This window comes from Melanotaenia boesemani, chromosome 13 (genome assembly GCF_017639745.1).
Source record: "Melanotaenia boesemani isolate fMelBoe1 chromosome 13, fMelBoe1.pri, whole genome shotgun sequence".
NCBI classification, from domain to species: Eukaryota; Metazoa; Chordata; class Actinopteri; order Atheriniformes; family Melanotaeniidae; genus Melanotaenia; species Melanotaenia boesemani.
Window position 1 is genome coordinate 14,263,733 of NC_055694.1, and position 13,947 is coordinate 14,277,679.

The window sequence follows — 13,947 nt, forward strand, 5'->3', positions numbered from 1 at the left end:
ACAGATCCTCCTAAGCAGTCAAACTTTAAATGCAGTGTCATGCTTATATTGATTAGTGTGTTTAATTTTTTTTATCCTTCCCTCTTATGTGAATTAAACTGTCCAGATGTTCAGTCTAGTTAAGGGTACACAGCCTACAGCTGCACAATATTATTGCCATCTTGTTTTAACTGCCCTTAATCTGCTCTACTTACCTACAGTATTTCCCTTCTTTTAATTCCCATAGTCTGTGATCCCATGCACAGTCATGGCTCTGTATTTCTCTAAAGACTTCAAAACAAGACTTTAACTGTAATATTTCAGCAATGCAAATAATGTGTGATGTAATGTAAAATGTACTGGTAAGCACAGTAAGATGCCTGCTGAGAAAACATAAACCACACAAAGCATTAGTGGTAGTGACTGACAGCTTGTAAAGTTATAGTAATATTTATTTATTTGTTATTTATCAAGGTTGGCCTCATTCGCTCAGTGCTTTGCCATTTTACTTGAACATTTTTATTGTGCTGCGCAGCAGTTTTGTTGCCGTAGCACAAAACGTCTGTGTCTGATTCTGTAAGAGTTATTCTTATCCAGTCACCTGATCACATGTGCATGAGTGTTATGAAGACATCAGCACCGAGGTGTGCTCTGAAGCAGGGTCAGCTATAGTATTGCTGCCTTGTAAAAAGTTACATTTATTGAGGACAGGTGGTCCAGCCTTAGACAGCAGATCAGAAAAAAATGTGTGTCCAGCTCTATTTTAATGTGTCTGTGTGATGGAGAGAGAGCAAGGAGAGGAGGAAGCTTAGGAAAAGCTGTGCTGGACTGCCTGCATTTCCATATGTGAGCGTGTGTCACTGGGTATGTGTGAACGCGTGGGCGAGCTCAGTGATCTGTCAGTGGGCTGGCTACATGTGTGTCTACTTTGAGCATCCTGATTGAAGGAGCATGGAACCACATATCTGCTTGTCATGTGCCACAATGAAATGCCTTTAATGTCAGCCGTTTGGTACAGTACAAAAGGAAAGGGTGGCACATGTGTGTTGAAAAGACAACTTTTAAGTCAATTATGCCTCTCTGATCACACTAATTATTAAAGAATGTGTAGACATGTGTAATATCTCTCTCTGCTGTGTGTGTATTTGTGTAGTATGTGGGGGACTGATAAAAGAGGGTCCTTTGTCTCTTTTTACAAACAGAGGCATCTGATACAAACCATCTTTCTGTCTGTTTCAATTTCCAACAACCAAGTTTATCAGGAGTGGTTGTTAGTAGAAATGCCGTCTATGCTTCAGGTGTGCCTTCGAAATTACAAAATGAGCAATGGCCCAGCATGTAGCTTATATTTTTGTACTTAAATGACATTGCACTTACATTAGTACTTTATTACCATCAGATGATGACTGAAGCATAAGTTCATTGTAATGGTTGGTTGACATAAACAGCAACAAAGTATATAAGAAACTTTGCTTTTGTGTTCAAACTTTTGCTTAGTCTGCACTAGTGAGAGCTAATGGAGGGGGCACAGGGGGCATGAGTGTGTGTGGTCTGCTATGCATTGGGTTCTGTGTGTATGAAGAGGTTGCAAGCTGGGGTTTGGGGTCACTGATGATGAGGATTAAAGGACTGTTGAATTGCAAAGGGGGAAGGGGGGGCAAAGCTTCGTGAGACTGACATACATCTGAACAAGCCACAAAGATACGCATGCAAATGCATGCACAACCTCAGTGGAACTCACATATAATCACTCATGTCTGCAGACATGCACATACTTACACAAATTGTGGCTTTCTGCTAAAGAAGGGGCCATATTACCACAGCACAGCTCTGGTCCAAGTTAGCACAAGGAAAACTAAACAGGAAAGATGTAGGGCAGTGAAAGAGAGGCAACAAGAGGGAGAAAAAGGAGTCAGAGTGAATGCTGAAAAATGTGACACGAGGAAGGTGGGGTGGGGGTGGGGGCTACACAAACTGAAGTATTTCAAATCTTAGAAATCATGAGAGAAGTTTGATTGTGTGCCAAGTTTCTCCCTCTCTTCTCTGTAATGTGGCATTTGTCAAGAAGGCCAGCTGAAGCAAGCTGTGTGAGGCATGTTCCCTAGTGAACCGAGGAGCTTTCTCTGTGTGTTGTTTAATGTGCATGCATGTGTGTAAAAGCCAGGGGAAGAGAGAGAGAACTCTTGGCTTTTCAACACTGTTAATGAAAGAGACAAGAGGGGAAAAATCATTTTCAATATCCTCTTAGTGGATGCTGGACTTCCCTAGCTCATATTGTGTACATATACATGTTAGTTTGAGTGTGTAAGAATAGAAAAGAGTGCATTTTCATATTAGTCATTTTCTGATATGAAGTGGAATGCTTGATGTATAAGGAGCTGCATGGTTCTCCTCTATCACCCCACACCAGATTGAGTTTCCACCATACTGTACAGTGTTCACACACACAGACACAGATGGCCTCCAGAGGAGCTACTCATTAAATGAGTGTAGGGTCAGAGGGTGTAAGTGCACAATAGAGAAATTATGTGTTTGGACATTTTGAACAGTTAGTCATTGACATGTTTCTATAGTTTGAATTGGATAACACTACATGCCACAACACAGCAGTTACTGAACCTTATCCTCTTGTAGGCACTAGGAATGTGGATGATGTTATCTCTGTTTACATTCTGATCATGGACAAAAATAATAGAACAACGAAAAGGTAGCGACAGCTTTGAGGCCGATATATGAAGAGATGTAGAGTTGACAAAGTGGAAACTTTTAGAGCAAAAAATAAAAAGGGGGGGGGGGGGATTTGAGAAATGAAGGGGAAATCATTCAGACGTCAGGAAAAAAAAAGACCACAAAACAGTTGAGAGAGGAAAAGAGAAGTTGTAGCAGAGAGTTTGGGAGGAAGTGGTAAAGGATGGAAAAAGGATGATAAAGTGAGGGAATGATTGATGGAGGGGGTGATGGATGGAGGAAGGGAGGAGGAGAATGATGGAGAGAGTGGTGGATGAAAGAGCAGGGATGGAGTGAAGCTGTGAAGAGTGGGAGGGAGCAGAGTGTGTTGGGCATAAAAAGGACCAGAAGAAGGGAGACGCATTGATCACTAAAAAATAACAGCACAAAAAAAAAAAAAAAAAAAGTCACCCTGTACCCAAACGTAGAAAAATATTTTCATCTTCTTGTTATGAAGAGACAATATAAATGAGGCACTGGCATTATGAGGCAAAAAAATGGTTATAACTACCTTAAAAGTTTTTTTTTTTTTAACATGTTAACTAGAATCCTTTGCTATATGACTGAACTCATGGAGATCACCAAAGAATGACTTTCCACCGTTGCAATGCTTTCGCTACAAAATGTCTTCTGTGTGTTTTTGGATTCTTTAGTTTTGCATTCACTATGTAATCTGTAGTTCAGTCAAGGTTAGCTCAAGGGGTCTGAGTCAGCCATGACACTATTTACCTTCTTTACTTTTAAGTACTAAAAAAGGTTGCTTTCACTCTATTTTGGATCTTTGTGTATCTCCGCTGTGACGCACTGTCCAGTCAACTGTGCTGCATGAAGCTGAGTGAAAACAGACACTTCAGACTTCAGAATTCATCTACTTTTGTTTTCCATCAGATGAACTAGAGATTTTCTGCCTGCCTTGCATGTCCATTCAACACATTGCCTCAATTTTAAAGATGATGTTTAGATTGTGAGCCATTGCAAGCTTTATCCTCCTTTTTTCTTCCCATCATTCTTATATGGGTTGTTCTTAGCTTAATCTGTCCAAGGAATGTAATCTGTCCATCTATATTTCTATATAGATAGCTCTATAGCTAGATATATTTTGTGATGGGTGACTGCGAGGACCCGGAAATTCAACCACACACAGCTGATGGAATGTATATATAAAAAAAAAACAAAAAAAAAAAAAAACAGATTTATTCAGCAAAGGGGCAAGAGTCCGGCAAGGCTGGAAGAAGTGGTCTAGTCCTGGGGAAGGAGAAATGCTGAAAAATCCAAAACCCAAAAACAGGGTCAGTAGGCAGGCAATGGTCCGAACACAGAGGCAGCTGGGGTACTTATCCAAGACGTCAGGCGAAGCTCGGGGTCCAAAACAAAGCATGGGTCAGAATCCAGAAATCCAAGAAACCAGGCAAGAGGCATCCGACAAGGGCAAGGCAAGAGGGGTAATCCAAGGGCGAAAGTAGTGGACAATCTGGAGAAGACTGAATGCTGGATATCAACTTGGTGAGGTGCTGGCGATGATAATCTGGCAGAGAAGGAGAGACTGAAGAGGGATTAAGTAGTGCAGAGAAACCAAGCAGCAATCAGGGAAAAACCAGATGGGCTGAATTAGGCTGGTAGCCTGTCAGAGCAGGAACAGAGGCAGAGTGGCAATTAAGCCTAGGTGATCTGAATCAGCTGATGAGCCCAGGCAGGGCAGAGAACATGACATTTTAGATTTCTTTGAGTTGCATCTTGCAGTGAACTCTCCATATTAGTGGTCAAAGGTCTTCTCATCAAGGCAAACTTAGTTACAAAGTTAGTTACTAGTTAAAAAAAATCATAAACTCCATTTTTTTTAGTTTACTTATGCAAAGGGAGGAGGACAGACAAAATAAATAAATATTTGGTTTAACCATTCTTCACTTTAACAACAGCATGAAAATTTCTTGGAACACTCACATGTTGCTTTTCAAAGTATTTGGCTGGCAGGTTGTTGTAAGTATCTTGCAGAGCTTATCACATTTACTCTGTGGATTTAAGCTGTCTTCATTGTTTCTGTCTCCTCATGAAATTACCAGCTGACTTAAATGATGCTCAGACCAGATATCTGTTAATGTTATGTCTTCTGTTTACAGGGCTCAATGCTCAGCAGAAGGCATCTAAGTATGAAGTGACTAACTGATCAGACTTATCTTAAATAATGAATGATAATGCCTATACATGTTTATATGATTGGATATTCACTACTTATTTTTTAGAAGCGTGGTCGAACTAGTTCTTTTTGTTGTTGACCTCATAAGGGTAACTGTTGCACTGTACAATAACAGCTAATGGGGATCTACATACATGTTAAATACAAGGTGGTTTAGACATGTTAGGAAGGTTCCATAAATATCACGATGAATAATAAAACTGCCTTTTGTTTGCAGTAAAATAAATAACTTAATTGCTCTCCTCTACCTTGAGTATTTAGTCATTCTACAAAAGCAAAATTAGGTAAAATATTAACTATATCTACAACTATATCTAAAATTCACTTCTTTTTGTCATGTGAGTCGCTCAAACTAGCACCTTTACTAAAGGCAAGTCAGCCATTCTACATCGTGGAAAAAATACGGCTTCAACTATAACCCCAAAATTAAGGCCTGTCCATGATGTGTTCATGTAGCCATCTGTTGGCTACTGACTGTAACTCATGCCATAATGAAGCTTAGAGCAGTAGCGGCATTATGACTTTCAAATCCCCAATGTAGACATCCTGTCTGTATAGCACCATCACCATGGTTACAAGGACTAAACACACAGAAAGACCAGCTACACTAGCAAGGTCATGTCCCCGTTCACTGATCTCTCCAAGGGGCCTACAAACACACACATGCGTGGGCACACAACCTCAAATACTTAAATCTTCAGCCACAGATTTGGACATATAGATAGACCTTGTACACACTAAAGCACAGTTGTTTAATTGTGCAAGCAGTATTGTGTTCCTTTTTGTGTCAGATCCCATAAATTTAGCAAAATCTTAATAATACCTCTAAGCTGACTGCAACAAAAGTGAGGTCACACAATTTTTTCCATTCAAACGCTTACAATACTTACATACCCAAATTTACATTTACACAGTCATATACACACAAGCAGTGGTATGTGCAACTGTAATAAGTAGTGATGAGACTTAGAGGGTCAGTGCAGCATATGAATGGGATTCTCTGTATTGCAGTGATGAGGGGGAGCACCTTCCTCTCTTTCTGAGCAAGTTTGTGTGTGTGTCGCCTCGTGGGAACTTTGGGCCATTCATCATGTCTGTCTGTGCTCTTGCGGCCTCTGACACTCGTGTTTACCTTCGACGTGTGTGTCAGCTGTCAAGACTATAGGTGTATTATTATGTCAGCACCAAGGCGGGCTCCACCCTTCTCCTTCTCTTTTGAGGTTTGTGTCAGTAGTGGACTTGAGCACATGCAAATTGTTCAGTAAAGTTAATAAGAGGGTCCTACTTGGGTCAAGTACAATAAGTTGTAAAAGAAGATGCAGCGGTCCAGAGATGCATGCAAGAGGTTTGATTAGTGTGTTCAATTTCTGAATGGTCCTACTCAGCTAATACAGCTAAAACAAGAAATCTTGCTCTCAAATCAAACAATTACACCTTGATCAAAGATAGGGAAATACCTCCATAGAAAAGCAGTTTAAGGCAGGAATGGGAAGATGTAAATTGGACTGCATCAATGAAAATCATTCTTTCAAAGTTTCCTCTGACCCTCCTTTGACACCTATCTCCTAAACTTCCACTGGTTATTAAAGGCTCCCCCACCTTCTTCAGTATTTTTTTCTCTTTTCTATCTTTGGACGGATGGAAGAAGGCCTGGAATTTATCACACATACCTAATAATTACTATCACAGGAAATGGTGCTGAGGAAGTAAGTGCACTACTCCTGCTAATTAGTGTCAGTCGCAAACACACATGCACACACAAACACACAAAACTTATTAGTGTCATTTGGTCGTTTTAGACGTAGAAAGCTCTTTCTTATTGGCGTCAGGGAGACTAACACCCCCAAGGTTGCTTAGTTATATAAATCTCAAGACTAACTGATTGCAAGTCTGTGGGTATTTGTGTGTGTTTTTGTGTGTGCATTTGTGTAGAAGTAGGCAATTGATTAGGCAGCCATGCAGCCATAAAAAGGCCGACCAGGATACAGCACCCAGAGGTAACTAATGACAGCCTCCTAAACAACAATCCTGCCCTCAGGGTCAGAGGAGGAATGAGGAGAAGGAAAGGTGGTGCTGTTATAAATAAATATGGTAACAAAGCATCTCTGAATGTAAATTAAGTTAAATATTGAAAGATGTAGATTATCTTACAAATAGTAATAGAGGAGGAAGCCAGGGGTTAACTGAATGTGCAAATAAAGTGTGCAATGAGTGATTTTGAAGAAAGAGAGACGTGTTGTTTTAAAATGCAGCTGCATGTAATATGTTGTTGGAGGTGCTGTGTTGTAAAACAGCCATTAAAACAGTGGCTTAGTAAAATGCCCTCATGGTTTACCATTATAGGCACATGAAATACTGATATACCCACAGAAGTGAGTCAATCGGGCTTACTGGCATATATTCACACACTGTAAACACCTTCAAGCCACTGTGGTTGGCACACACACACACACCTGAGCTCTGACTCCTGTTTTTCTCCTCTGTGGCTTCTCTGGCTGTATCTGTTTATATATCTGGGCAAAAGTATGTCTCTGCCTTTATTTGCTTGTGCCTACATCTTTCTTAACCCATGATTCTTACATTATAAAGGTGAAGTAAAAAAGTCTTGAATGGGTCACTGTTGAGGACTTTGATTCTGCCATTTCAGCTCTACACAGTCACACCTTATTATTTTCTAAGTGCAGCATGTTGTTACATCATACTGCCAATATATGATGGTCTTTCTGTCTCTGTGTTGGTTTGACTTCCGCTTTTACTGGCCTTTCAGATCTCTGTGCAGCTCATATGGTCTTCATGAGGTTTTAATGAAGAACAATAGCTGAACAGACCATTGCCTTGCACTAGGTTGCTCCAACACTGTACACAAGTCAGCATACACCACAGCACCCCTGGCACTTCTGGATTGTGTGTGTGTGTATGTGTCTAATCTTGTTAATTCGGGGATGCAGACCCAAACTGTAATTATCATTATGTACTTCTCGGCAGAGGTAGGAAACAGCCCAAGCAAGTTTGGATGAGCATGTATATCCTTGCTGATGAGCTTTGAATGTGTTTTTTGTGCAAAGTACAACATGTGAATACATGAATTTGTATGTATGTGCATGGGTGTATGCATGCATATGTGCATATAGGGGAAATGATGTGAAGAGCATTAAAGTTATTAGTAATGAAAGAAGAGTAGATTGTGCCAGCAGCTATGTGATGATTTTTCCTGCCCATGTTTTGGCCCTGCTCTTTTTCATTTGGTCTCTGCTAAAAGGATACATACTGGAAACATGACTGTTCTCTTGAGGCCAGTGGGTATCCATAGTTTAGGACTAGGAAGGACAAAAGAAAGAGAATAAGGGAAAAGAGGTAAAAATGAGGGACAGAAAGGGGAAGTGTAAAAAAAGCTAAAGAAGAAAAAAGTAAAGTCTAGAAAGATCACAGGAGATAATCTCAACACTGAGATTTCAAAACTCATAAAAATGAAAACTTCATTGGTCTTATTTGTTTGTGGTTAGAAATTACCATTCACAAGCATCACAGACTCTGTTAACTTTCACAACTCTGCAATAAAACTTTTGTTTCATTTTTACAATATATGTCTGTGTCCAAGAACAAAAAAGAAAAGAAAAGAAAGACAAAGCAAAACACACTGAACAGAGAAGAAAAACACACAAAACTGAAAACCAAATTTATGTGGAACAAACATCACATCACTTCTTTGCAAGATGGCAACCACAGTGTAATCTGTGTAGTCCTTCATCTTTAAAGTAAGCATCAATATTACAGAAGAGGCCTTAATGTGGGCAGACAGACTGCGTAGAGACATGACTGGTCACCATTAAACAAACAAAGCAAGAATCCTGCAGAGACAAGATTGAGGGGGTGAGCAAAGACAATGGCATGACATCCAGGCCTTTAATGAAACACAGAATATAGACAGTATATGTGTATTCATGAATGAGAATCTTTGCATATGTTATTGTCTTCACTAAGGGGAATGTCTGTTTGCATGTAACTCGTTTAACATTTCTAAATGTCAGTGAATATAGACTGAAGAATTTGCAAAGTCAGTTATTTTGATATTACCTCTCTGGGGTTGTAGTACAGGCCTGTACCTGAACAACTGGAGTAACAGCTTGGTAGATAGCCAGCAGTCCAGCTTGTCTTAAATATAAGTTGGACTGCACCAGGACCAACTTTTTGTCACTGATTTTGTTCATAATCTTCATCAACAGACTTTTTAGGTGCAGCTAAGGTTTCTCAGTTTGGTCAGCTGAAGGTGGCAATTTCCTTTTTGCAGATGATGTGGTCCTGTTCATTAAGAAGAGTGTCTAGCAGGTACTAGGGTAGGTTGTAGCTGACTTCAAAGCAACTGGTATGAGAATCAGCCCCTCTTAGTCTCAGGCCATGGTGTTCTGTTGGGAAAGAATGGATTGCCTTATCTGAGTAGAAGGTGACATGCTCCCTAAAGTACAGGGATTTTAGTATAGGGTGAGAATTGACAGGTGAACTAAGGGATCACCTGTAGTGATGCAGTTGCTGGACAGCTCTGTGATGGTGAAAAGAGATCTGAGCCAAAAGGTGAAGCTGCCGATTTACCAGTTGATCTATGTTCCAGTGCTTACCTCTGCATCAAAATGAGTTTGTTGAGATTATTCAGAAAAGTTGTCAGGATGCTCTCTGCAGGTGTTTAGGACATGACCCACTGAAAAGAGGCTTTAGGGTAGATACAGGACTCAGGATGTGCCAAATTCATTGGTTGGATTTAGAACCCCTTTGTGTCCCTAGAAAATAATTGGAGGAGGTGGCTGGGGAGAAGGAAGTCTGAGGGTCTCTTTTCAGTCCTGCACCCAAGTCTTGGATACAATGGAAAATGGAAGAAAATAGATTGATTGGCAGATTGTAGAGCTTCATTACAGTAAATTATCTTTTCTTTTGATTTGTGAGTAGATCTGTCAAACCCTTTAATGCAGTCTGCATTGTGGTTAGTGACATATATAAACATCACACATTCTGAGGAATCATTAAAACATTTTTACAGTTTCAATCTCCAATAAGCTCCAATAAGTTATACTGTATACTTGGCGGTGTTGGTTTGACTGTCTGTTAGCAACTTAACCCAAAAAGTTAGGGATGGATTGTGATTAATTTGATTTCATTTTCACCAAATCTCAGAAATGTAATAAGGTACAAGTGATTGTATTTTGGGGGTGATTTCCACTGATATTAAAACTAGCACATTTGCAGGTTGGCAAGATTACACTTGGGTTCTTAAGATATAAATGTCACATTCAGAATGAGTTCACAAGGCTTTGAGCAGATGTCTGTTTAGTCACCAGTTTGTTATGGCTGTTGAAATATGTTTGTGGATATCACAGTGTGCATGCGTGGAATATCTCTTTATGTGGATGAAACTAGTCTACATCTAAACAGTACATGGTTGGAAGTTCTAAAAGTCTTCTTTTTTAGAACTTATTTAAGTTCCCATCCACTTCACACAAATAATTAAACTGATTGAGTTGATAAGCTGGGCCTTCCTCTGCCATCAGGAGCCACTTAAGTTTTAGTGATTGAACCATGAAAATTAGAATCAGCTCTACTACTTGTGCCAAAAATGCAAATTAGGAAAGTGTCCTAAAACCATTTTAGTAAATATCACACTGAATTACCATCTATGGTTCTTTCGGGGTTTTGGGGCATCTGCCACTGTCATGGCACTAATGTTGCACAATACATATACAGTATCACAAATATGTGCTCATGCACTATCTTAAACTGTTACTGTCAAAGAGCCAAAGATCCTGCTCACTGATGCTCAGTGTACTTTATTCCTCTGCCAAGACAGATTGGAGGAGAAGAATCCATATCAGTTTACCTAAAACTGTGAGATAGGACAGTGGGCTTAGCAGAAGACTGCTCTCCCCAAGTGTTGTTTACATTTTGTCTATAGTCAGACCCTCATAAGGTTAAAGAGTTAAAAGTTTTACTTATGAGGGTCTGAAGTACCAATGATCCCTGTGTGCTGGATATGTGGTTCTTGCACTTTTAAAAGCCATTAGAATGGAAAATTAATCACATATTTTTTCTTTAAATGCCTATTTTAATAGTATGAAGGCTCACGTGCAACCCAGCACATCATGTGCAACTTTTCTGGCAAATAATAAATGCCATGCTGAGCTAAGACATGGAGTGACTATGCCTTGAGCCTATGAATAAACAAAACCAGTCTTCAAAACGGTTTTAATGCCTGTTAACACCATCTAAACGGGCATGATAAAATGCGTGCATCTTAAACACACATAGGTCACACTCGATGTAATTTCAATAAGAAATAAAAAAAACATATAACAAAAGTGAAATTCCTGTTTTATCTTGTGCTTCTTATATTCCCTCTCCCCTCGATCTTTACACACATGCTGGCAATAATACACACTGACGTATCTGACATGTCTCTGATCCATTCTAGCCACAGGTCTCCGGGTTCAGAATTTACTGAAATCAAATGTGTGTGTTTGGCCTTGGGTTGCACATTCGATTGAATTAGAGAAATGGTGTACACATGCACAAGGGCTCAGTTACTCATGTACACTTACACACACACATACACATACACACAGACACACATGCATTTTGCCTCACAGGGACACAGATCTCTATTAAGTTAAAAAAGAGAGTTGATTGTCTTCTTCCAATGCAAGGGCTTTTATGTGATAAGATCGGCTCAGGGTGCTCTCCTATGCAGGATTCCTGGGCACATCAAACAACAGTAAACCACATCACACACACACACACACAGGAAGAACTCAGCTCCATTAGCCTGCCCATAAAGAACATGTGTGTGTAACAGGAGAGCTCCAGCAGCTACTACAAAAGGTGTACACACTTATGGGACAAACATAGTAAGGTATGCTGCTTGACATACTGACAAATTAATGCACACTATGTTTGGTACATGCAGATTGTTCCAGCTTTGTTAGTATCATTTGAGCATTTAACATTTTACTTATTTTTGCAAAGTTTTAAACTAAGAGTAATAGTCTGCCTAATAGTCTGGTAATTTTGAGAGAAAAAAAAGGAGTTTGGAATCAGTTCACTTATAAGTGCACAAATGACATTAACATACCCTGCATACACATCCAACCCCAACATCACCTACTACTGCAATACTGCTCCATTTTTTATCCTGTCTGCATGCATTTTTTTTTATTTATTTTTGGAAAGTAAAGTCTTTCTTATGAGGTGTTCAGTGACAAAAGGCCAAAGAGACACCCCAAAACAGCAAGCAAGAGACAGAAAGACAAAGAGAGAGAAGGATAGGGGTTGAGGGGTAGAAAGAGAGAGAGAGAGAGAGAGAGAGAGAGAGATTGACCCAGATTGCATTTACCCATTATTCTTACTTTGATTTGAAACAGATCCTCATAGTGTCTACTCTCCAAGCCACAGACAGTGAGATATCAACCTCCTCACGGACTCCAGAGGATCTTATTCAGAATGAACATCCATTAGTCTGTGACTGGCTTTACTCTGACATGAGAGTATATCTATTTGCAGGAATAAGGGATCACAATGACATTATTTTATAAATTGAATGTCTCAGACTTCATTGAAAAATAGCAAATATGTTAGGAGTATTATCATAAAGTGGATAAAGACAAATCTTTCACAATGACAGGATGAAATGAAGACAAAGGGCCCACCCAGCTTTCTGCTAAGCCATCCTAATGTGTGATAATCCAAAGGCTTCTGCAGCATTCTAGCATTACAAACATACCTGTGTCAGTCAGCAATATTCTTCCTGCAGAGGTCGACATTTAATGCTGAGGATGACATGCAACAGTATTCATGCCACTGATGCCACACATAATTTGTGCACAAATGTGTCTGAGACTGATTCATGAACCTGTGCCATTGATGGTGGATCGAAGATTGAAATGTCTGGTACAGGAGAAAGATGGTGGCAAGAGGAAATCAGAGGGTGTTCAGAGAGGAGTTATGCACTATGGCAGGCCTAATTGCTTGCGGCTCCTGTTGTGTGTTTGGCTTTGTTTGAGCATGTCCAATATAACCAGTCACAGGGGAGCCTCTGCCAGAGCAAACACGCACACACAAACACGGTGCGGAACCACAGAGAAGGCTTTTATGGTGCTTAGGATCTCAGTAACGTGACACCTAGGGCAAACACTGAGTAATAAAGCAATTGCTTCACATTGTTTAGGTCCTCCTGCTGGCATGGTTTGTTTATTAGTGTCAGTTTCCTAACATCTGTGTCATGACATGTCACTTGGAACTCAAGTGCATGATAAACGCTTATGCATGCAGAAAGACACAGCATGCTAGTGGGATAAACACCAAAGGCATTCATGCACATATATACAGCAACACATGAGCCGATGAGTCTGCACGCAGGCCACACTGTAGACATCTTGACATGTCAGTTAGAGCGCTCTTCGTGCCAGTGTTTCCTCAGACTTCTAAGCAACTTCCTGGTATGTCTGAATGCATGACTGCAGATAAAAGAGCAATAAACATGTCTTTCTTGCTTGCTATACTGTATTCATCACATGCTCCTCACCTTCTTTCAGTGTTGCTGTTCTGTGACACAGACGGATTATCACGTCAAAATGTTTGTAAGTATGTCTGTAACCCTGCAGCAGGATCTATTCTGAATCATCTGTAGCGCCGAGGTGGTCTCCAAACATTTTCCAGTGCAAAAATATGATCTGTTTGATAATGAAGGCCATGTTATAACCGTGTAGACATGAAATGCCCACTTTGGTTCTTGTGGTTATTTTTCTAAGGTGCTTTATTCCTCTTCTGCTTACCTGCAACTTCATCTTTGATACTTGCCCTGTGTAGAATCTGCATGTTTTCCTAGTCTGGGAAAGACAAAAACATTCCTGCACCCTCTTTGTTGTGTCCAAAAGAAGCACCAATCTTCTGAAACCGACACCATATTCACAGAATTCATCCACCCACATGCCTAAGCAAATCTACGCATGCATTCAGAAACAGGATGGACTAGAGAAAGCTCAGGGTTGTGTTTTTATTTTCTAAACAGA

General features: G+C 40.0%; 1 protein-coding gene across 12 annotated transcripts in view; it reads left to right on the top strand.

The window, feature by feature from the left end:
• LOC121651356 (ERC protein 2-like) overlaps positions 1-13,947 on the top strand; it is a 156,555-nt gene that overhangs the window by 75,478 nt on the left and 67,130 nt on the right. The gene's annotated exons all lie outside the window — the stretch shown is intronic.